Source organism: Pelodiscus sinensis, chromosome 7 (genome assembly GCF_052426305.1).
Source record: "Pelodiscus sinensis isolate ZL-2025 chromosome 7, ASM5242630v1, whole genome shotgun sequence".
NCBI classification, from domain to species: domain Eukaryota; kingdom Metazoa; phylum Chordata; order Testudines; family Trionychidae; genus Pelodiscus; species Pelodiscus sinensis.
The window spans coordinates 53,850,087-53,875,814 of record NC_143058.1 but is presented as its reverse complement, the minus strand read 5'-3'; the positions used below and the strand labels follow the sequence as shown (position 1 = coordinate 53,875,814).

The 25,728-nt window shown below is 45.9% G+C and overlaps 1 protein-coding gene and 1 long non-coding RNA gene across 3 annotated transcripts in view; one reads left to right on the top strand and one right to left on the bottom strand.

The window, feature by feature from the left end:
* Nucleotides 1-25,728, bottom strand: part of FAM171B (family with sequence similarity 171 member B) — a 253,681-nt gene that overhangs the window by 207,738 nt on the left and 20,215 nt on the right. The window lies entirely within an intron of this gene.
* LOC142830206 (uncharacterized) lies at nucleotides 8,541-18,018 on the top strand. Its single transcript, XR_012905245.2, has 3 exons — nucleotides 8,541-8,644; nucleotides 10,045-10,242; nucleotides 15,682-18,018. It is a non-coding gene; the product is annotated as an uncharacterized LOC142830206 (long non-coding RNA).

Sequence of the window (25,728 nt, the reverse complement as noted above, 5' to 3'; positions counted from 1 at the left end):
GGACATTTTCTTTAAAATACATTTCATTCCTTTTGCCATCTTGCAAAGCCACCTTTGTAGACGTGATGTCATAGCTCAAAACTGTTACTTAGCAAAAGGGGGAAAAGATAATGCTATTGGGACACAACATACTGAGATATGAAACTCTCAAGCAACAGATGCTGCAGTTCCAAATCGAAATAAATGATAGCTCTACTGGGACCCAGATTATCTTGTATTTTGTATGAAAGAAGTCTCATATTACAGTGTGCCATGCCTTTCCAACAGAACCTGAGCAACTCAGAACAATACTGACCCTATGTGAATGGATTCAGAAAGTTGTCTGTGATAATTTAGGAATATTATACATTGACTTGGTTATCAGGATGTTTACTGTATGAAAATGCTGGTTTGGTTTAATAGCAGGCTGTAGGAAAAACAAGCAGGTTTCACATAAGATACCTCCAGCTACATGCTTCAAGATGTCTAAGGGTGGTGGGTTACACTGCACCGTAGCTCAAAATAAGCTACGCAATTTGAGCTATACAAATTGATTATCTCGGTTCAATTTTATTTCAAAATAGGTTATTTCGTAATTTGGCACTGTCTACAAAGTGCCAAATTTCAAAATAACTTGCGTTCCAAAATATGCCTTACTCCTCGTGGGATGAGTTTATAGGAACGTTGGAATAGCGAGCCTGTTATATTTCAAAATAATGCGCTTGCTGTGAAGATGCAGGATAGCTATTTTGGGATACGTAGCAATGCAGATGTTGCCGAAGAGACAATGCTTGGGCTATTAAATGGGAAGGTTTCACTTACTGACATAAACAGATCCTGCTGGAAGGTCTGAAGCAATTTAGTTTTCCTATGCTTCCAACACAATGGGTAGATAAGTCTTATGCAAGATCATCATTTTAGGCCAGGGACTGTTTTTCAGTTCAGTGCTGGTCCATAATGGGTGCTTCTAGTTGCGATGTCAAAGTACAAACAGTTAACCGATAAGCCTGGGCTTATTGGTTAATGTTCATGGTTACACGCAGGCTCCTGCTCTACTCCTGGGGAGCCAGCTACCACCCCGTACTGCTCTCTGTCTCAGAGGCAGCATCATGGGGTAGCAGATGGCTCCCTGAAAGTGGGGAAACAGGCAGGAGCTGGTGTGTGCCGAGAACTGGCTTAAAAGAGCTCCCAGTGTGCACTAGCTGCCACCCCACTATAGGAATAAGAAACTATGTCACTACTGAGATTTTCAGGGATGACACATTTACCCAATTAACTACTCTTTAACATCCCTTACTCCTAAGTGCTATGGTAGCAGAAATAATAAGTAGCTATAATAGTTACTTAGATCATTTAAAAAAAACACCTTATCTTTTCTCTTATGTATTGTTCCTATGGTCAAATAAACAGTACTTTTTATTTTAGAAGGCAATTTTGAGTGTCTAGATCCACTGCTCACAGACACTTGAAGGGATGAACTGCAGCTGCCAGTTGTACCTGTTGGACTGAATGTGGTTCATCTGCAGAGTATTCTAGGACAGGACCTAGTCGAAGAATGGAAGAAATGCATAATTCCACTGACGATTAGAATGCATAGGAAAGAATTTGCCATTGCCTCTGATCCAGATTCAGAGAGATTTTCTGAATCATCCCCAGAGTTTATGATGAGGCCCCAAAAACCCATTGAAAAATTCCTTCCTAAATACAAGAACTCAGATCACCACCAGAAATGAAGAATCTCCACTAATTTACAAGCTCATAGTGCATCAATGTTTTCTGGCCTGAAGAACTGCAGCTTGCAAGGTAACCATTCTTCCTGGGTGTTTTGGTCAAGAGGGGATCCAGTTCTACATTTAGATCTCAATATAAGAAATGAGTATTTGCAAACAATAGAAAGACTTCACTGAAGGTTTTTTTTAATGTTTTTGCTGAATCTAAAGTTTTAAATCCAGTGAAAAATATTGTAGTTAATGCAGCTGAAATGTAATTTAAATAAATACCTAGAGTAATGTATTTTCATTCTAGTGCAGGCTTGCCCTATCACAGAAAGAGCACATTTTGACAAACGGTCATATTTTGCACGCCATCATGCATCTGAGCAGGCCTTATTCACGAAATTATGTCCATTGACTTCCATGAGTCACAGTCTAGGCCACATTCATCCTAGATATACCTGTGTAGATCTTACATGTATTTTTAGGGGCGAATTTAGAGACATGTAATTTAGAGGCGTGTTGCAATAAAGGTCTGCACAATAAAAGGAAAGTTAACAAGAAGCTAGACAGCGACATGACAAGAGAAGCAAATGCCAAAAAAAAAAAAAAAAAAAAGCTTGTAACAGATTTATGTATGTGCTTAAATAGTCCACTAACCAGGGATGCACATATGCTTGTGGTTTAAGTTAAGTACAAGCTTAAATACTTTGCTGAATTAAGGCCTAATGGATGATACAGAATGAATGTCAGTGGAGGTCTCAGGCAGGTAGATTCCAAACTGGATTGCTGAATAGCTTCAAGTAACAGGCCCAAAGCCCTATTTATTTATTATTATTTTTAAAACACACTTGCTGTTTTCAAACAAGTTTTTTTCAGAATCTACTCAAAGCTCTAGGATTTCTGCTGAATTCCAAGGATTAGCAAGTAGATGATCAACTATATCAAAAGCTTTAGCTAAAATCCATAAATGAAACAGTACCCATTCATTTACCATCCAAAGCTAATAAAATAGCCTTTCAAAATGTACGTCAGAGTAAAAGTTACAGATATCTTCCTAACCCCCAACAACAATCTCTGAAGGATGTCATTAATCATAGGCTTTCCATGATAGCTAAACTCTGTGGCTATGTCTACACTTCAGAGATTTTGCACAAAAACTCGCGGAATGTCCACACTACAAGAACGTTTTTGCGCAAGAAAAAGTACAGTAGATAGCAGCAGCGGATATAGGACAGGGCGAGCAGGGTGGCTGCCCTGGGCCCCGAACTTCAATAGGCTCCACGCACACGCTACCTGTCGGCTGTGGTTGTGGCACATGCGCAAAATTGTGCTGCCCCAGACCCCGCGCTTCAATAGGCCCTGGGCCTCGCAAAACTCTCATCCGCCCCTGGTAGATAGTCAGAAGACAGGGCTTTTTGCGCAAGAGTTATTCCTCTTTCTACGAGGAATAAGCCTTTTTGTGCAAGAGCTGTTGCAGAAAAAGGCATGTGTGGATGGACAACAGGGGTTTCTTGCACAAGAAACCCCTATCGGAAAAAGCATGGCAGTCCACATGGCAGTGTGCACACTCTCTTGCGCAAAAGCACATCTCTTGCACAAAAGCACATGGCAGTGTGGACGCGCTCTTGCACAGGAACTTTTTGCAGAAGATCTCTTCCACAAAAAGATCTTGTGCAAGAAGCCTGCAGTGTAAATGTAGCCTAGGATTATTCAACAACTCTACAGAGAAAAATAAAGGGTATTTAGTACCCTTCTCTAATGTTTAATAAACTCTAAAAACAATGTAATGATCTACAAGATTAGAAACCAGTGTTCACGTATAACACATCTGATTTATACTATCAGCTAATTTAAAATAATTGGGACAGTTGACATTTTATCCTGTTAATCTGAGATTACAAAGAATTTCATTGAGATGCTAATTTGAAATAATTCTTATTTTAAACAATTATGAATTCTTTTAAAATTCCTGAAACAAAAGTGAAAAGGCCAGAATGGCCTTTATTTATAAAGTGTTTATTAGAGTGTATACATACCAGATTTTTAAACAGCTATTCATAAGCTATCTTCATTATAATCATGATTGACATTTTTTGTCTGACTTTCTACTTAGAGGCAAAGCTGGTTGAAAGTTCCAGATCTTACAAAGTCCCATTCAAATAATGATAAAGGATAGCCATAATATTTTAAAATATGTCAACTATACCCCGAGGTAGTTCTAACCTTTTAAAGTCTAATGCTAAATGTCTAAGTATTTCTTTTCTAAATTCAACAAGTCTGAAAAAAGTTTTAAATTTAATTGTTACTGAATAGGGGATCTCACTCAACTCCAAGAAGCCAATAAATAAATAAAAAAAATAGAAAGGAATTCCATAAAATTAATACACTAATTTTCCTCTTCCTTCACGTGTATATATCCTCCATTAATCCTAATGAGTATTACATGTGGATTAAGAAAAACAAGGAATGGAGCAACAAAAAAGTCAGTTCAGCATTCATGTGATTAAATGTATTGTCTCTGCATGTACAGATTAGTGATGTTGCCCTCTACCCACAGAAAGTGAGTGGTCCACAGAAAGAAATGGAACATGCTGTTACTTGTCAGCTAAATGACTTCTCCTTTAGATCAAGTGGGAGAAGCTGGTCATTTGGGAACAGAAGATTTGGAGTGCGCTAGCCCTGACTCCTGCTGTTCAGATTTATGTCTGTTTTTAGCTTGTAGGTTCATCACAGACAGCCCCTCAAAAGTGATTTTACACTGCAAAGGAAAAGACCAGAATATGGAACTGTCTTTTTGCAGCATAGCAGGAACACTAAAACCATTAATACAAGGCTCAGGATCTACTATCAGTCTTTTCAGATGTAATCTGTCAAATTCATCTGGGTTGATAACAGAAAACAAAGAAAAAAACCTATACATTTAATGACCTCAATTGTAGTGGGTAACACAAGCTCAAGGTGGTGTTCTGGAGACTGTGAGAGGGATCCTCATTTTCGCTTAGAAGATGCCTAACAGGGACTGTTTGGACCTCCATGCTCCCCGTTACCTGAATATGAAATTTGTTTTACTAACAGAGGACTTGTAACATTTTCACTGATCCTTGCCAAGGGAGAGAAGGAGCACTTCCCAAGAGTATTTGGTGGAACGGACTCTGGAATCATACCATAATTCCTGACAGAAGCCATAAGACTGAAGGCATAAATACTGGAAATTACAAGGGAGTAAATCCCATGTACTGCTCTCCAGATGACTAACAGTCACCTAGTGAAACACGTGGTCACCACAGAAACAAATGTTCCATAAAAAAAGCATTTAGCCTGAGAGCAAGGGGCTGACTTTCCTCTAATGTCTCCTATGGAAGAAGTGGTCAGCATTACAATACACCTCTGCTCCTTTGAGGTCTCTGAGCACATCTCCCCCTCCCTCCAGGTTTTAGGCTTTGTGGGGTAGAATTTCATAAGGGTCTCACTCTTAAACTGAGCCTGTGACCAGAGGTATAGGACTAGGGATGTTAGTGTATACTCGATGGGCTCACCAGTTAATCCTACACGCAACACCACCATCACCCCACTGACTCTGTATCAGATACAGAGGCAGGAAGGGGGGGGAGGACTGGAAGCTGATGCCCGTGGGAAACCGGCTTTTAAGCAGGCTCCCTGCGCATGCCAGCTCCCATGGATCCTCCTCCTACCACACCCCTCCTCCACTGCCTCCCAGAGGCAGAAACATGGGGGATAGGCGAGAGCTGGTGCTTGGGGAGAACTGGCTTAAAAGCTGGGTCCTCACGAGCACTGGCTCCTGTGGAGCTGCCTCCAAACTGCCTTGGATAGTCAGCAGTGTGGGGCTTGGGGGTGGAGGAGGGGCAGGCAAGAGTCGGTAAGCTTGGGGAGCTGTCTCCTGCCGAGCCATCTGCCCGCCCCCCGGCCTTCCACAGAGGCAGCGGCACAGGGGAGAGCAGAAAGGCAGGATTAGGAGAAGCTAGCTTAAAAGCCATTTTTCCAGTTTCCCCTGTTGAGCTAAACCAACAGCCATACAGAAAACATTCCAACTAATCAATCAAACATACAGTATTCATGAATTATCACGGTGTAGGTCCAAATCCATCACAATAGCCAGACCTGCTGGGGGGGAGGGAAGCACAAGGACAAATCTACATCTGGAAACAAACAAATGTTATTCTCTCTCCAAAAGCTGCTGTGTCAGCTGAAGAGCCACTGCTAGAATCTGGGGCTCTGCCTGACATTCCTGGGTAAACATGTGTGAATAAAAATGTAACAGCCACACATGACGTCTGTTGCTACCCATAAGATTTTCATTCTCTTCATCTAATTCTTAACTCTCTGTATCTGATCTGCTGTATTGTGTCTAATTTTTAAACACTGCTAATTAGAGAATTTGGCATCCTCTTGTGATACCCAGACTCTTGTACAGATGATAATTATAATGACTTGGAGTGTGCTTCAAACTGGGGTTTTACTGATAGTATCCGCGTGCTACACTTATTATCAAGAGGCTCTGCATTACCTTAATTAATCTTGCATCTTGGACTCCAAATAAGCTATTAGGGAACTTATGGCAGCAGAAATATACAAGTAGAGGGACATGCTGTCACCAATATGACTATGTGCTTTATAGAAAATGAGTCTCTCATCATGACAAATTCAAATATATATAGATCTGCATCAATATGGACATTGACTAATCACTTTTGTAACATTATGTATCTTGGTTACAGAACCAATTGTTAAACAATGTCATCTCTTTTATATACAAGCATTTAAGTATTTTATTATAATAGTAGGGCTGTTGATTAATTACAGTTAACTCACACAATTAACTCAAACATTTAATCACAATTAATTGCACAGAAACGCTAGAACACCAATTGAAATGTAAATATTTTGAATGTTTATCTACATTTTCAAATACACTGATTTCTATGACAACACAGAATACAAAAAGTGTAGTGCTCACTTTATATTATTTTTATCGCAAATATTTGAACTATAAAAACTATAACAGAAATACAGGTTGGATGTCCCAAAACCAGGGCCCCTGAGTGTTCCTGAACCCGGAGGGGCTGGGACCAGCGCTGGAGCCCCAGTAAAGCATCAGGGGCCATGGCAGCCCCAGTAGCAGGGCTGGGGATGTGGCAGCTGCAGTAGTGGGGCTGGAGACTCAGCAGCCCCAAAAGCAGGGCTGGGGTTGGAGATAAAGCAGCCACGGCAGCCCCAGTAGCAGGACCGGGGCCAGGGAAGCAGCAGCCCCAATATACACACTTTGGATCCAGTCAACGGGTGCCCTGCCATTCTGGGGACGGGGGAACACAGCATCTGAGGGAACCGCTGGCTGATTGGCCTGGGGGAAAGGGGAGTGCGCGAAATCTACTCCCGCTGTGACACCTAGAGGGAACTGCCACTTATTTTAAAACAGCTGGCGATTCTCTCTAGGCTTGGAGAGTGGGGGCAAAGACTTCACTCGCTCCTCTACCCTGAGGCCAATCAGGATTTGTGGATAGGGAACACAAAAAGCCTCCTGGCCTCGCCCCTTCTGCCCGAGGCTCTGCCTCTTCGGACGGCCTGAGGCCACTTCAGAAAGTTATGAAGTGGCCCCCCTTTCAAAATTATTATCCATCCCTGCTTTAGAAGCTAAAAATCCACTCAGTCCTACTTCCTGTTCAGCCAGTTTCTAAGACAAACATATTTGGTTGCAATTTGTAAGAAATAATGCTGCCCTCCTATTTACAACTAGAAGATTTACCTGGCATTACTTGGGTCCTTACCTTAAAAACATTTTTTTTGTGGAAAATTAAATGAAATTGTACATACTTCATTTAAATAATTGCTCTGGGGTAGGGCTGGGGATGAGGGGTTCAGTATACAGACTGTCCCAGGGAAAGAGGATACTCCAACTCTCTCTCACCAGAGTAGCTTGGAGACAGGTGAGAAGTACCTCCCATGGCTGCTTCAGCTCCAGCAGACACAGCCAGGGGAGTCGCACATGTCCCACAGCTGGGGCAAGTCCAGCTTCGTATGCTCCCTCCGTGCCCCAAGAAGAATGAGGAATGCAGTAAACTGCACTTTCTCTCAATTACTGATGAAGAGGAACACAAGCAAAGTCCCCATACATATCATGCGGGAGGGCTTCAGCCCCCCTCCCCCCCCAAAGAGCGTGTGAGGCTCAAGGCTGGGGCAATCCCTTTCACCTGCCTGTTGATTCAGTCTCTTTTTGGTATGGTTTTCTGAGAAGCAATCCCATTCCAATCACATCCCACTTTCCTGGCATAACTAAACCCTTACCTTGCTTTTTAAAGTTATGATCAGAGGAAGCTGTATACAGAATTTGGTGGTCCTAGCTCTTACCGGTTAGGAAGAGCTCTTAAACGGGGGGAAAAAACATAGAAAACAGATAAACAGGCAAACTCTCTCAAATATATAGTAGATGTAACCAGAAAGTTAGAACAGGCATTTGCATGGTATTTTTGTAGCTGACATTGCAAGATAGTTATGTGCCAGATATGCTAAACATTTGTATGCCCCTACATTTGACCACAATTCAAGAAAGCATGCTTTCATGCAAATAATGTTCATTAAAAAATAACGTGTTAATTAAATTTGTGACTGAACTCCTTGAGGTAGAACTATATGTCTCCTACTGTTTTACCTGCATTCTACCATTCGTTTCATGTTACTGCAGTCTGAGATGATGACCCAAGCACATGTTCATTTTAAGAACACTTCCATAGCAGATTTGACAAATGCAAAGAAGGCATCAATAGGAGATTTCTAAAAATAGCTACAGCACTTGACCCAAGGTTTCAGATTTTGAAGTGCCATTCAAAGTATGAGCGGGACAAGATGTGGAGCATGCTTTTAGAACAAGAGTAATACTCCAATATGAAAACTACAAAAACCGAACCACCAAAAAAAAGAAAATCAATCATCTGCTGGTAGGATCTGACTCATATGATGAAAATGAACTATCCAAAACAGATAATTCTGCTCTGTTTTGGATAGTTACTGAGTAGAACCAAAGTTGTTTGCTATGCTGAATGCTTCTAGAAAAAAGAAAAAGAGAGGTAGCCATGTTAGCCTATAACTGAAAAAAAACTTAGAGCAAATAGTCCTACAGCTCCTTAGAGGCTAGCGCACAATGTAGATGATAGCATGAGCTTTTATGGGCACAACCCACTACATTTTTTGTTAGTCTCTAAGGAGCTACAGGACTATTCGCTGTTTTCTAAGTTTTTTCAGAAAAAAGAAAGCTTAGCTTAGCTAAACTAATTCTAATGGCTTGTTTAATTAGTTATCTAGGTTTAGAATCTATCACTCAAGTATATGATATAAACAGCTGCAATAAGAAAAATCTAGGGTTACCATTTGCCACAGGGTGTTCTTATCTTATTTTTAATTACACTAGAACAGCACCTGCCAACAGCCGGGCCATGAACCATTTGCTGCCAGGCCGCCACGGCTGATGGAGCTTACGCCAGCTGTTCCCAGCGTCTCGCCTCCGGCAGCCTTGGTGGCTCAGGCAGTGGCAGCAGGTCGTGGAGCAAGAGGCACCTTCCTCACTCCTCCCCACTTGGGAAGATGTGCATGGGGAAGCAGGGGGAGCAAAGGAGGGAGCTGTGCGCGCTGCCAACGGCCACTCCTCCTGCCTGTTTGACCACTTTTGCCAGCGGCAGCAGGAGAAGGTGGAGCAAGAGGCGCATCACCAGGGCTCCGCTTCCCCCTCCCGCTCACACAGCTGCCTCTGCTGGCTGCGTCACTGGGGCTAAGGTGAAGCCGAAGGTGCCTTCCCAGGGCTCTCCCCACCCGGCACATTCAGCTGCTTTTGCTGGTGGCAGTGCTGGGGCTGAGGCAGAGCAGCAGGCGCACGCCTCCCTCCATCCCCACCCCATAATTGTGGCTGGCCAGGGCTCCTCATTTCCTCTCACCCATGGGGGCACAACATGCGCTTGGGGAGGAATAGGGAATGGAGGAGGGTGACAGGCAGCTGGTCCGTGAGGAGAGCTGGTTTTTAAATTGGCTCCCCTCAGAACTAGCTCCCACCTGGCACCCCGTGCTGCTGCCTCTGATACTGGCTGTTGGCCCCGCCCCCACAGACTATAGAATAGTCGAGTAACCGATAAAAATTCATGAGGTTACTCGATAATTCAATTAACTGATATTTAACATCCCTACTCTGGCCAACCACTCCCCCTCCCCCGACTGCTATACCCTACCACCAGCCTGCTCCTGCATCCACCCCTCTGTCCTCACACCCTACCCCCAGCCTGCTCTTGTATCCTCCCACCTGGCCAGACTCTGTACCCTCAACCCCTCCTGGACCCTATCTTCCACCCAGATCCTGGACCCCCATCACTATCTCACTTATTGGCAGAGACGGGAGGAGGAGTGCATGCCCAAGCAGGAAGGATGCACGGCTCCTGCCTCCCAGGAGCACCGGGGAAGGGATGAGGCTGTGTGGCTGAGGAGAGAGGCGGAGGCGGGCAGTGGGACGTAGATGACGTGATGACATCACTCTGTTGTCCTGCAGGAAAATGTATGTATGTATGTATAGATATATAAATACACACACACACACACACACACACACACACACACACACACACACACAGGAGGGCTGTGCCCCTCCCCCAGCTGCTCTTGCACTGGGCCCAGCTGCGTTTTCCACGGCCCCAAGTCACTCGCATCCTTCTCTACTCCCGCCCATCACACCCCTGCATGGGCCCCTCTAACCGAATGCTCTCAACTCACCCCACCTACTCATGCTCTTCAATTGCCAGCTAGTACCCCTTGCCTGCACTCTTCCCACTCCTGCCAATAAAACAGCTCATGGCCCACAGCCCACCTCCCTTCTTCCATCGCTAGTCCACCATCCCTAGCTGCTCCGAACACTGCTGGGCCTCCCCTCTATGATGCCTAAGGAGTTGCTGGAATCAGCAGCAGTTTCCACCAGGCCAGCTTGGTGCTGGTGTGGCCACTCAGGGCGCAGCAGAGAAAGGGCTGACAGGGATGCAGAGCCTGCCTCTGTTCCTGGCGTGAGTGGGCCACGCCCTGGACCTCGCACCAACTGAAGCAGCCCCCTGGGCTGAGGGGCTGAGAGCCCCTGCCTGGGAGGAGCACAGACTTGCAACCCCCAAAGCTCGCCCCATCCCACGCAGGTGATCGTGCACCACAGGTGCCAGAGCCAGCCCAATGCACAGCCAGTGCCTCCCCTTAGCTACTAGGCCCCACGCTGTTCCTCTGGGGGCCTGCTCTCATATGGTGCCTCAGGCCCTCTGGATGCTGGGAAGGCCCTCCAACGTCCCCAGGACCCACCAACCCAGGTCTCCCGTGTGAGCAATGGCGGTGGCGCTGCCACAGCCCCATTTCCTGTGATAGGCTTATCCAGAGCTGCGACAAAGTGCTGAATGGAGTCGCTCCCTGCCCCCGACACTGTTTAGGAACCAGCAAGACTGCCTGGCAGCACAGCCTGGGCAGATTCCACTTCCCAAGGGTCCGGCCCGTTTTGCCGTCCCTGAACAGTGTCTGGGGCAGGGGAGGCCATGGACACACACACAAGGAAGAGAGAGAGAGATTTTAGGATTTTACATCGTAAAGGGGTAGTGTGACCTGCTGGATCACGACTCAGGAGGCACGTGTTCTATCCCCTGCTCTGTCATTGGTATTTTGGGTGACCTCGGGCAAGTCACTGCATTCCCGGTATCTCAGTTTCTCCATCTGTAAAATGGAAATAACACTAGTTTCCTTTGTAAAGAGATCTATGGATGAAAAGTGCTGTATACAAGCCAGGCATTGTTACACAACTTTACATCATTTAAAATGGTCCTTGAAGGATCTAATTTGCAATTCCTTAAGGGGACAGACCTACTTACCTCAGGTGCCACTGCTACATACTCATCTCACTGGGAACATCTCTACAATGTGGACAGTCAGATAAAGAAACATGGAGCTGACTCTCAGACAGGACTCTGGGCGTGCTGTGTTGAGTAAAAGGGCCAGAGCAGCGCACAGGGGATCTAAAAGCGCCTTACCTAGCCAAAGGGGGATTCCCCCATAAGTACAGGAACTGAGAAATACAGTCAGAAGACTGCCTCCAAAGAATCCCTTCCAGGCTCCAGCATAGTAGACATTCCAGGGGTGACCTCCAGGGCTTATGGCTATCTAAAATATGCAACAAAATATCCGGGGGAGGGGGGAAGAGGTGCAAAGATTGATAAGCCACCTTAACCCTACCACTCTTTGGCATGCAAGTTCTGTCCTGAACCTTTTAGAAAAGTAACAGAGGATCACCCCGTAGGTTGTTTTCAGTGAAAAACTTTCCCCTATCATGCCTCTGGCAATCAGAATGAGCAAAGCATATTTCGCAGAGCTCAACAAATGCCTCTGCAAAAGCCTTCCTCAAAAAAGAGGAAATTGGCCCAGTTTTTTTATACTCCTAGATTCCTGACTTAGCCTTAACTCTCAGAAGCATATCTCTGCTAAAGAAAAAAATTGTCCTTACTTGAACTTAAGGTACACATAACATTGTATTCAATTTTTACAGTGGAACATAAAACATAAATATCCTATTTAATAGCTGAAATAACCATCAATCCTGAGATTCCTGCTCAGTTATGTTGCCTAAAACAACCATTTCCTTCAATTTTTTCATTGTTATTACCAAGAAAATTCATGTTGACACTCACCAATTGGCCAAAATATCAAGCTGTTTTAAATGTTCATGTGGGGCTATAGGGTAAAAAGGGATGGAAAAAAAGCAAGCAGACCAACAATAAAGCCAAATGAAAAGGGGAGGAAAAAACCAAGAGTAATTTCTAAAGTTACCAAAGAGAGACTACTTAAGCCTTAGCTACAGTGAGAGATAAGGTTGATTTTTCAGCACCCAATTTTGTAAAGTCAAAGGTGCATGTCCCCACTGAGTGCAAGAATTTGACATACTTCGAAGTGTATCCCCAGTAGGGGGCTGCCGTCAGCTTTGAGAATGAAACACTGGAGGTGGCTATCCCAAAGTTCCTGTGCCCCTTTGTATTCTGGGTTATGCTTTCAGTGCTTGCTGGGACCAAAACTGTGCAGCTGGTGGTTCTGGGTTCATGTTGTCAGTGTTCTATAATGCAACCAACCTCCCTCCTGCCCTGCTTGAAAGCAAGGGGAAACCATCTTTTTGGACCCTTTTTAGCCTGGCTATCCATGTAGATGCCATAGCAGCATAAGCCTAGAATCCACTGTGGAGCCTGTTGAGCATCAAAGTATTATGGCAATAATATTAATCATTGTTCGCCTCATGCTGGAGTATTCTGGGATTTCGGAGTTAGTGGATTTTGTGGACCCCCCTTAGGCTCTGAGGTGGGGACAAAAATGAGGGGTTCAGTGTGTGGGACAGAGCTGCCAGCAAGTGGAAAAGGTATGGTGGTATAGGATCTGGGCACGAGGTGGGGTGCAGGAGGGGGCGAGGGTACAAGATCTGGGTGGGAAGTAGGCTACAGAAGCCGGCTGGGAGTAGGGAGTCTGGCGAGCAGGGAGGGTGCACAAACAGACTGGAGGTAGGGTGCTTGGCCAGGAGGGAGGTGCACGAGCAAGGGAGGGTGTAGGAGCAAGCTGGGAGTGTGGGGTCTTGGTGGGGGTGGGAGAGTGAGTGAGTGGGATTGGGGTGCAAGGGTCCGGGCATGGGGGAGGCACTTATCTGGCTTTGTGCCCCCATTGCTCCCAAGCACTGTCTCCCGCTGCTCCCATTGCCTTCCGACAGCACGTCACTGCACTGCCATCCCCCCAGCGGGGAGGGGGAAACTCAGCCTCCTCTCCTCCCCAATTCAGCAGGGAGCTCATGCAGCTACTCCAGCCTCAGGGACATAGAGCCACAGAAGAGCAGGGTTGTAAGAAACTCCAGGAGGCCTTCTGGTCACATCCCCTGCGCCAAGCAGAACCAACCCCAAGTAAATCAGGCACCTTGCTGCCTGCCCTCCCCTTCCTCCTTTGGGCACTGCAGCCTCAGAGCGGCTAGAGGGGAACCCTTCCTAAGGGTCAGGCCCAGCCCTGGCACTAGGCTGAGCTCACCTGGCTGCGAAAGGTGAGCCCAGGGCACTGGGGAAGGGGGACCTGCTGCTGTCCCCAGAGTAACCCAGCTGGGGTTGGTTACTCAGTTCCTTTCCACCTGCCCCATCTCAGAGGCTGGCTCCCTTGCATTGCTGCAAATTCCCTAGTCTCGGATGAGCCTGATATGTTGGGACCCGCTCCTGCCAAACGCACCAGATTTTGCAAATAACCCGATGTACTCCCTCCCCCCCAATCATCCCTCACTGCCTTTTTGCAAGAAGGAGGCTCCCCAGGTTTAGACCCACCAGCTAGCACGTGCAAGGGAATCTGAGTTGCAAAGCGAAGGGAGTGGAAACTTTCCACCCGAGCTCACTGGTTGCACCGAGTCACACACGCAGCGTTCCTGCCCCCGGCTTCTGCCTCCTGCATGACCCAGCCACCGCTGTAGCTCCTTTGCATTTCCCATCACTCTTAATGGGCTGATGGGAAGGATCCGAGCCAAGCCCTTCACCGCCAGAGTGAAAGCCAGAACAGTTTAGGGAAATCCTTCTTGCCCCCAACCCCCAGCCTCTCCTTGCCCATGCAACTGGAAACACCCCCTGCTGGGCTCCACTTGCAGCCTCTCCCTGTCTGAGCCCCTTTCTCCCTCATCCTCTTTAGGAGAGGGTAAATAGCCCCCCGCCTTTCTGCCTCCTCCCCTCCGCGCACCCTCCCAGAGGGAAGCTAGAGAAACCTCCCCGCTCTGTCTGTGTGTGTGGGGGGGGGCACTATGGACCACATGAAAGGCTGCACTTTGAAAACCACTGATCTAAGAAACTCTTACATTTTCTTACTTCCCAGATATCTTAATTACATTTTTCTCTTCAAGCCCTAAATATACAGGTTCTGTTGCACCAGCTTTTATTTATCACAATAAAAAGGGCTCCACAACATTTTACAACAAATTAACTACTGTTCAATTTCTCGACAATACTGAGGTTTCAGATATAGTGAAATCACCCAATTTTCAGACTCCCCCTGTTGACTTTAGGTGGAGCACACATAGAAAGGCTGTATCTGGACACTAAAGAGATTCAATGGAATTAGAAAGAAAACTCAATCTTAGCTAGTTCAAGTTGCATCATCCTGAAGAAGTGGGATTTGTTTATAGGAAATGCTAATTTTTAAGATATTTAACCAGTTGCTACTACATGGTCTCTCACATGCAGCTGACATTTATGCAGAAGTAGACACAACCACTAAAGCTCAATTTATTCAGCACAGCTATAATTTTAAATAGGCAATAAAATATAGCTGTTTAATGTCTTGCATTTCCAAGCTATCCTGCAATTTAGGCATCAGAGTATTGTTCTATTATGGACATATCAAATACCTCGCTTCACTATGGATTTGCATTTATGGACTTACCATGAAAAGTAAAAAATAACTATTCTACTATCCTAAGCTCCTAATACTAAACCAACAGGGCACTAGACTGGATTTTTCATATCACCTCAACAGCTATTTTCTTTTTTCAGTGCATGTTCCTTGAGGCAAGTTGGTTATATCAACTATACCGTTTCCTGAGCTGAATACATCAAAATCAGCTTTTGGGGAAGGATTTGATCATGGCTCTATGACTGCAGATTTCAAAAACAGACAATCTCTCATAATGCCACATCCAGTTTTTTAAATATTAAAAATTTTTGGAAGTCAAAGAACACAATATCCACTTGATACCCTGTCCTAAATCATTTCATAGCACTAGCTATTGCCACTGGATTAAATCATAAATCCCATTTGGGATTTTTAGAAAATTGGTGTTTATTCTCTCTCTGAACAGTTTGCTTCTACTCCTAATGACATTACATTGAAACTCCTAAACAGCTGGTGCTTTCAGCATCCTACGCTGCTTCTGACTCTTGGGAGATGGTGCATGGGCTTACTCTGGCTCAATGTATTCCAGGATGAAGATAAGTCTCAGTTGTCACTGGGGACAAACAAAAATGACTCTACCGCTGCAGAAAACGAATAAATTCAGCCAATTACTGTTTCATACAGAAGCCTTGAAAGGGAATCTTCCAGAGAAGCCAGCATAACTAGATTCCATACTGAAATCCCCACTGAATTAGTGTCAGAGGATTTTAAATCTGTACAGAAATGGAACTTGCCCCCCTCCTGCTACTCACAAGAATAAATATTTGTCAAAAAAAATTGGGAGGCAATAAACTCTTTCTTCCAAATCCGACATTAAGAAAAGCCTTTTGTGACTCAAACTTGGAACATTTTATTTTAGCAATATTGATCCAAGTAAGGAATTTACCTTTATCCTGTTGCCAAGGTCACGATGATCTAAACTGATTGATGGCTAAGTGCTATATGTGCAGACAACAGCTTGGATAGTGCAATTTGGCTTCTATGATGTAATTATAGGGTCAAATTGGGAAAAAATAATCAGTGACATACTCCAAAGCTCCACTCTACCAATGCACTCTGCTACTAGAGTGATGACCAGGCAAGCGATTCCTCAACTTGCAAATGCCAAAACAACAGGCAGAGTTTACACCAGCAATGGGTAACCTAAGCTAGTGAGTGGGCTGCACGAGTAGCCCTTCTTCATCTCAGTGGGTCACGAGACCATCATAACAAAGATTGTCTCCCAGGATAGTTTTGCCAACTGTGCTTGAGTACCTAGAATTTGCGGGAGTGCTGATTGAACCGTAGCAGTGCTTTGATTGGATGCAGAGGGAGAACATGGCACTCAGAATCTATGTTGTGTGCAATCAGCATGTACCTCTCTTCACATGCTCTTTATTTATGTGTGTCACTTTAGTAATAGTGGTAGGGAAAAAACCTACATGGGTGGGAAAACAGTTGAACCTGGCAACCCTGGCATGGGCAATGGTAAAATGTCTCTCAGGTTGCCCACCACTAGTCTACACGATGAGGAGTGATGCTTCTGAGCTGCTCCAGGCCTGCAAGCAGCAGGTACCCTTCAGCTGCAGCTTCTGTGTTCCAACTTTTGCTCTCCATGTCTCCTGCAACACCACCCCCCCCCCCCCTGCTGGCTTGTTGCTCCAGTAGTTCCTTCCTTTGGTAAAACAGCCACTTTTTGTCCCTGTTTCAGGCAGGCTGCTTTTAAACTTTGGCACCACTTGCAACAGGAAAAATGGTGCCCAACTAAAGACAGAGATTCCCACCTCAACCTCAGCCTTCATCAGGAACACTACACATAACATTCCCATCTGTACCTTTTTTTCTATTTTTTTCCTGTCTCAACAGATAGGCAAATGGGTTAAATACTAATTTCTGTAGATCAGACTTGGTTTTTAAACACACAGGTAACTCATTTCTCCTAGGCAAACAGATGTTCCCCCATACAGTAATTGTTTTAGGACCTGAGGGAAGAGAACAAAATTAAGACATTCATTAATTATTCCTTTTCTTAGCAAGAGGCTTTTCCCCTCACCTTTGCCCACGGCATGGTTAAATCAATGTAGGAGAAACTGTCCTGGCTAGAAAAGGGAAGATAGTCACATATGCATGTTTTACAGAAACTGTCTACACCATATTACTGTCTCATCAGAAGCAGATGAGAGAGCACCGTGCTATGAGATTTGTTTGGTCTAAGCTGAATGAACAATCATTACTCTTCCACACTTCACTACTGCCTTTATAGAACATGGTATTTTCTGTTCAATCTAATTAGGGATATGAAAGGTGCACTGACCTATGAAGAGGAAATCAGGTCTTCCGAAAATAAGAGGGCTTACCATGCATTAGCACAGCATGTGTAGAATCACACAGAGTTTCCAATGTGGTGGCTCATTTATTTACACAGTCAACACACAGTCATGTTCAGGGATAGTGTTATTTTTTTTTAAAAAAAGACCAAAAGAATTAAAAAAAAAATCCTCGCCTGGTGTTTCCATAAAAAAGTGAAAAAATAAAGAAGATATTCCAAGAAAAGTAAAATATTTTATCTCCTCAAAGCAGGTTTTTTTTTAAACCAAGCATACCTGGAGGTGATATGTGACAGCAACTAATTAGAAGGGACTGATTTAATGCTGCTCTAAGCTTTTCACACTGCACTGCGCTGCCAGTCAGCTGTTATCTTTCATTCTTTCTTTCAGCATAATGTTCTGATGCCCCTCAGATTTTACCATACAGTGCATTAAAATGACAAAATGCTACCCTGAAAATACAGTGAGCCATTTTTATTATAACAATTATTATTAGCACCTTTCCATCAGTTTTCACATATTCTTTCCAAAGAGATCTGATTACTTGTGAGTCCTGCCAAACAACTGCAAACTCAAAAGTAGGAGTTCATCAAAACTAAATCAAAATCATCTCTCACTATTCTGCATGTGTTGCACTGTAAAGTAAGTGCCCAGATTTTCTGTACAGTACTTTTAAAATGGATTGAAAATAATTTCAGAGTAATTTAATCACAATTGTTAAGTTTCAGGAAAATAATATCCTATTTGTGAATCGGTGTTCATTAATAAATATTGGATTATGATGTAAAATGGCTGCACACAGAACAAGACAATGCTTTTGACACTAAAACATTATTTACATATATTTTCAAACATAGAAGATCAGAGATTCAGAATCTAAATTGTAGGATTCATTTGAGAAAGACAAGTTTTAACATGTAAATCTTCAATGAGACATGGAACACACACTAACAATACGGAAAGTAAATTACTTTTTTCTAAAGGATAGTATATAGAAGCCATAAAACATGGAAATCACCAATGGCATAAAATGTTTAATATTAGTCAATTTCTATTGTGAATTTGTATTGCCTATACTATATTGCCTATATTACTTCCGTAATATGAAAAACCCCAGCAAGTTACCTTCAGCACACACACAATAAATTGGGAGTGAGAATCATATATTTAATTTTATGAGTCCAAAGAAATTACAAAGAACTTCATTGCCTTTTTTGCTGTTGTAATTGCTAGAAAATTATCATCATAGGGCAAAAAGAATTTAAAACCCTGAACAGATGCTGTGGAATGTATCGTTTCATACATGATTAAAAATGCTAATGATGAAAGTTATCTTAAGTGGAACAGTTCTTCTGGACTCAAAACAAGAGTAAAAGTTGAAGTATCACTCTATAATACTCCCCTACCCAAATAAAAACCATGGATATGATCACCACCCTCTTACAGGACAATTTTTAACTTTGAGTAACCGGATAGGGACATGATGGTTTACCTAGATCTCTGACAGTTATAGTTTTTGCAGGGCCTTACTCTTAACCATAGACAAATATAGTTAATTGGTGGAATGATGCTCCAAGTGAGGGATGATTGCTGCTTGAAATGATATTTTACAAAAATTTCTCTATATAAAAATAAGACTTAAGGACATCTCAATAGACTACAGGCAGTCCCCGGGTTACGTACAAGATAGGGACTGTAGGTTTGTTCTTAACTTGAATTTGTATGTAAGTCGGAACTAGTACATATTGTAGGGGCAACTCTAGCAAAAATTTCTCCAGAGCTCAGTTTTATTCTCCCACATCTCACTTCCCTCAGTCCTTTATTCTCAAGCTGAGGTGTCTGCTAAGAAAAGCCGCTTTGCGTCTCCCTGGTCTGCTGGGGGGAAGCAGCTAGTGCGGGGTTGCCTCACCCTATTTGTAAGTAGGGATCCGATGTAAGTCGGATCCATGTAACCCGGGGACTGCCTGTATTTGATTTTCACATTTATGCTACTGTTATACAATGTTCAAATATGCAGAACAATGGTTCTCAACCTTGTGTGCTCAGAACCCATTTTTAAAAATTGATGGCTTGCTGCAACTCAGTATATAGCTTTAGTACAAAAACATCTGTTATTAACTATTTTTACCCACTACGTGTAATGCATACATTAACATAGTAAGTACTGAAAAAGTACACTGTATGTAGCATATGGGAGGGGGGGCACGCCTGTGGCTGGACATGGCTCCCAGCTCCAGCTGCTGCAACCCTTGGGGTCACAGCACTGTTAAGCTTTGGTATGGTGCCCCAGTGGAGAGCTGGCCAGGCCAGATTTGTGGTACTGAGACCTAGCCAGAGTGGGGAACCATGCCCAGCCCTACACAACCCTCCAGGGCCTCCCACTTATTTTGGGAGCAGGACCTGACCCAACCCCAACACTTAGGCCTCCCCCACATCCATTTGACACATTTTGGTGACCAAACTGAGAAACCCAAAGCAGATGACAGGGATGTAAAGATGCCAGTACAGGTTTAGTCAAGTCCAGGCAGAATAAATGAAGTAAGAGCAGATCTTATGTGATTTTTTATGGAAGTGAACAGCTCCTAGAACTAATCAGCAGACTTTGAATCTTTATTTTACAGACCTGTAGTCTAATACTCCCCGGAGATGATTTTTAAATGCAAGGTTGAACATTGAGATGCATTCTGTGCTACTGTGGAATATTTTATCAAAAAGACTGTTCTTGAAATGCATTCTTGATTACTGTTGCATTTCAAGAACAGTCTTTTTGATAAAATATTCCACAGTAGCACAGAATGCATCTCAATGTTCAACCTTGCATTTAAAAATAAAGATTCAAAGTCTGCTGATTAGTTCTAGGAGCTGTTCACTTCCATAAAAAAATCACATAAGATCTGCTCTTACTTCATTTATTCTGCCTGGACTTGACTAAACCTGTACTGGCATCTTTACATCCCTGCCATCTGCTTTGGGTTTCTCAGTTTGGTCACCAAAATGTGTCAAATGGATGTGGGGGAGGCCTAAGTGTTGGGGTTGGGTCAGGTCCTGCTCCCAAAATAAGTGGGAGGCCCTGGAGGGTTGCGTAGGGCTGGGCATGGTTCCCCTGCAACAGTAATCAAGCATGGCACCACAAAAAACTCAAGGGAAGAGGAAAAGGGACATTAGGACAGCCTAGGTTTCAGACTGCCTCATTTCCAATGATCCATTTCTCATTGAGGTCAATAGCAAAATTCCCATTTACTTGTCAGGGGCTAGGATTTGACTTGAAAAGTGCAACAATATCTTTTACACTGGATAAGTACATGTACATTCTATGCAATAGCAGAACTTCACCGTGTTCCAGCTTGTCCTAGATAACTCCAGAAAGCTCTTCTTGATGCCCAGGTGACACTCTGTGGGACACGAAGATTACAAACTTAAAATAATCTGCAACTAGCATTGCTTAAGTAAAGTACCTTCTCAATTAAAAAAAATAAAACTTCACAGTAGTTTGTGTAAATTTACTGCTGACAAACTAGATTTTCAAACCTTTCAGCTGGTTATCAATATTATTTTTTATTTGCTCCAGTGACAGCATATTTCAGTTATCATAAAGAATTTACTTACACCCCTCACGCAGTATCCGTCACTGTGAGACAAAGATGGAGCACACTATGTCAGCAGCCCTCTACGCAGATAAATTAGGAGTATTCGAAACCTGTCCAACTGAATTTGATAGGAGATGGATAGTATTTAATGGGAACTCTTCCCCATGGATGCACACATTTTACTGTCAGCCTGTACCGGAAGCTTCAGTTGGATCCTTTTGCCCACTTACAAGATAGGGCCAGTGAAAAAGAGCACAACATCATGGTGCTCCACATTAGTTCTCCATCCAATACCAGATCCACTTCCAAAGTCTTAGCATTGAGCTCTAAAACCATTACATCTAAAATGGACTGGGGACTAGATATTCAGTGCTTCCTCTTTCCAGGACCTAGCAGCACTACGCTGAAATGCACTAGGAAACATTCAGTGTGCACTGGCAGGATCTTCACAAATCAATGTGCAACACATTAGTGCACTTTGGAAATAACACCCCAGTACAATACATTGCTTAATACGTAGCAAGCCTTAAAATGACAGAAGTACAAAAAAAACCCACGAATTAAGACAGAACGATTACTCCAGCCATCAAGAAATAACATTATGTTGCACTCAAAATAAGAAAATTATATTACAACAACAATTTCCAATTCTATGTATCAGTCACTGCAGTTAATTCATTGGAATAAAGCTCTTCCATTGGAAGATTTCTGAAAGAGGAAGCAGCTCTGACTATCTGAGCATAGGGATTTTAGTTAGTGGTTAGCAGAATAGTAGACTAACCACCAAGGCCGGCTCTAGGCACCAGCAAATCAGGCAGGTGCTTGGGGCAGCACTTTGCCAGGGGTGGCATTTCAGGTAAGCAGCCGGTGCCACCCCTGGCAACGCCTAGTCCCGCCCCACCGATTTAAAGGGCCGCAGCCGGGAAACGCCGCGACTGCGCGCAGCCAGCACCAATGCGCCCCGGAGCCTGCTGGCCACCCCTGTCTCCTCTCCTGCTCCTCCCCTCCCCCATCAATGCCTAGCCCCGCCCCGCCCCGCTGATTTAAAGGGCTGCGGCCCAATGCGCCCCGGAGCCTGCTGGCCGCCCCCATCTCCTCTCTGTCCTGCTCCTCCCCACCACCGGCAACACCTAACCCCGCCCCGCCAATTTAAAGGGCCCATGGCCCAATGCGCCCCAGAGCCTGCTGGCCACCCCTGTCTCCTCTCCTGCTCCTCCTCTCCCCCGGCAACGCCTAGCCCTGCACTGCTTCGCCCCGTGGATTGTCAGCGGGTGCACAGAAATGGCAGGGCAGGCGCCATGGCGCCCGCGGGCACTGCGTTGGGGACCACCGATCTAGACCTAAAAACTAATTCGAATTAGCGTTTTGCTAATTCGAAATAGCATGTCCACACTGAGTGGACCCTGAACCAAAGTTAAGGCTGGCCGGAACCAGTGCCGGCAGGGCATCAGGTTAGGACTTAAGAGTGTGGAGCTCCTGCCTCAGGCTAGCCGAGGGCTGTGCTTAAAGGGACCCGACCCCAACCCCGGACAGACAGTTCCCTGCTTGCTTGTCTACCTCACTCGGCACATCACAGCACTCAGCCATCAGCCCAGCTACACATGCTGCAGCTGCCATCTGGGGGGGGGGTCAATCAGGGGGCTGTCAGGATCCAGGAGGCCCTGCAGGAGAGCTTCCACCCCGAGGAGCCCAGAGAGCCACCCCAGTCCTCCCCATCGGGGGCTCATGCCCCATTCCTCCCTCACCTCCTTCCACTTACCCCTCCCTAGCCCCCCTTCCTGATGTAAAAAATAAAGGACACCTGTGTTCAAAAATACAAACGCTCTTTATTGAACAAAACTGGGGGGGGGGATTAACCTCTGGGGAGACTGGGAAAAGAAGGTGGGAGAGGGGAAGAGAGAGGGTGGGAGAGGGGAGGTGGAAACCTGGGAGGAGGGAGCTGGAAGTGGGAAGCCAGGGGAAGAAGGAGGACGGGAAGTATAAAATTATGGTACACCATATCTTCAGTACTGTGTACAGATGAGGTCTCCTCACCTTAAAAAAAGATATTTTGGCCTTGGAAAGGGTTCAGAAAAGGGCAACTAAAATGATTAGGGGTTTGGAACAGGTCCCATATGAAGAGAGGCTAAATAGACTGGGACTTTTCAGCTTAGAAAAGAGGAGACTGAGGGGGGATATGATAGAGGTCTATAAAAGCATGAGTGGTGTGGAGAGGGTGAATAAAGAAAAGTTCATTAGTTCCCATAATAGAAGGACTAGAGGACACCAAATGAAATGAATGGACAGCAGGTTTAAAACTAATAAGCGAAAGTTCTTCTTCACACAGCACATAGTCAACCTGTGGAACTCCTTGCCACAGGAAGCTGTGAAGGCTAGAACTATAACAGAGTTTAAAGAGAAGTTAGATAAATTCATGGAGGTTGTGTCCATGGAGTGCTATTAGCCAGGGGGTAGGAACAGTGTCCCTGGCCTCTGTTTGTAGAAGGCTGGAGATGGATGGCACAAGACAAATCGCTTGGTCATTGTCTTCGGTCCATTCCCTCTGGGGTACCTGGTGCTGGCCACTGTCGGCAGATAGGCTACTGGGCTAGATGGACCTTTGGTCTGACCCAGTACGGCCATTCTTATGTTCTTATATTCTAAGCTCAGGGCTCAGGGTTGGGGGTCTCACTGGACGAACTTGATTTTCATGCAAACCTGCTCCTGGGTCCGCATGTGGCCTTTGGTGGTCAGGCTAGCAGCTATCCTGCCCTAGACAGCCGCATTCCTGTGCCTAGTGTGGAGGTCATGGATATTGGAGGCCTCCCCCCAAACCTTGATGAGGTCCACGATCTCCGCACTAGACCAGGTGGGTGCCCACCTCTTGCGGCCCCGGGCAGACTCCTGGGAGCCACCAGCCTGGTCCTGGGAAGAGGAGGAGGGCTGGGTGGCAGCGGGTGGCTGGTTCATGCCGTGCCAGGTGCAGGGTCTGCTGGCTGGGTGCTGGCAGGCCTGCACCTGGCACGGGCACCATAGCCAGACAGTGCCCCTTTAAGGGCTCCGGCGCTGGAAGGGGGTCAGAAAAGCTTCCCTGGTTTGGCCCAGAGTGGCCACCAGGGCAACCTGGGAAGGGCTAGCCTCGAACTAGTTCAAATTAACTGGCTACACAGCCCTTAATTCGAACTAGGCGTTACTCCTCGTAGAATGAGGTTTACCTAGTTCGAATTAAGCGCTCCGCTAGTTCGAATTAAGTTATATGTATAGACGCTATGAAAGTTAATTTGAACTAATGGCTGTTAGTTCGAATTAACTTTGTAGTGTAGACATAACCTGAGATATTTCAGGAATGAAAGTTTTCTACATTTGTGGGGAGCATTCTATTAGACCTCAACTGAAGTAGTGTTCCTCTTCAGGGAAGATTTAGTAACAATTTACCTCCCATTTACATGAGTGTACAGGCAGTCCCCGGGTTACGTACAAGATAGGGACTGTAGGTTCGTTCTTAAGTTGAATCTGTATGTAAGTCGGAACTGGCGTCAGCCGCTGCTGAAACTGATCAGTTTCAACCGCGGCTGAATCTGGATGCCAGTTCTGACTTACATACAGATTCAACTTAAGAAACCCAGGCGTCCCCTAATCAGCTGCTGCTGAAACTGATCAGCGGCTGATTCCAGAAAGCCTGGAGCAGAGCAACTCTGCCTCGGGCTTCCTGTAGTCAGCCGCTGGTCAGTTTCAGCAGCGGCTGACTTGGGGACGCCTGGGGAAGAGCAGCTGGGGTGTTGCTGGGTTGCTCCAGTAGCACGGCTCCTCGGCGCTACTGGAGCAACCCAGCAGCACCCCAGCTGCTCTGCCCCAGGCGTCCTGAATTCAGCTGCTGCTGAAACTGACCAGCAGCAGCTGAATCAGGACTCCTGGGGCAGAGCAGCTGGGGTGCTGCCGGGTTGGTCCGGAGCGGCGCTGCGGGACCAACCTGGCAGCCCCCAGATGCTCTACCCCAGGGGTAGGCAAGAAAAGCCTGGTCTGCTGGGGGGGGGGGGCACTAGCTGCACCCTCCCCCCCAGCAGACCAGGGAGACGGGGGTGGCGGGACGCCCAAGTCCTCCACGGCTTTGCTCCATCTCCCTGGTCTGCTGACCTGGGAGATGCGGAACAAAGCCGCAGAGCACGCGGGCAGCGGGACAGTCCAGGCGCGCCGCGCTGTCCCACTGTGGGCGTGCTCCGAGGCTTTGCTCCCCATCTCCCTGGTCTGCAGAGAGACGGGGAGCAAAGCCTTGGAGCACGCCCGCAGTGGGACAACCCGGGGCGCTTGAGCTGTCCCCCTGCGGGCGTGCTCCGCAGCTTTGCTCCCTGTCTCCCTGGTCTGCAGGGAGACGGGGAGCAAAGCCTTGGAGCACGCCCGCAGCGGGACAACCCGGGGCGCTTGAGCTGTCCCCCTGCAGGTGTGCTCCGCGGCTTTGCTCCCTGTCTCCCTGGTCTGCAGGGAGACGGGGAGCAAAGCCTTGGAGCACGCCCGCAGGGGGACAGCCCAGGCGCGCCTGGGCTGTCCCGCCGCCAGCTTCCCCCGAGGCTTTGCAAAGCCGCGGAGGGGCTGGGGCTGGGGCTGGGGCTGGGGCTGCGGGGTAGCCCAGGCACGCCTGGGCTGTCCCGCCGCCGGCCTCCCCCGAGGCTTTGCAGACCAGGGAGACGCGGAGCAGCTTTTCTCGCC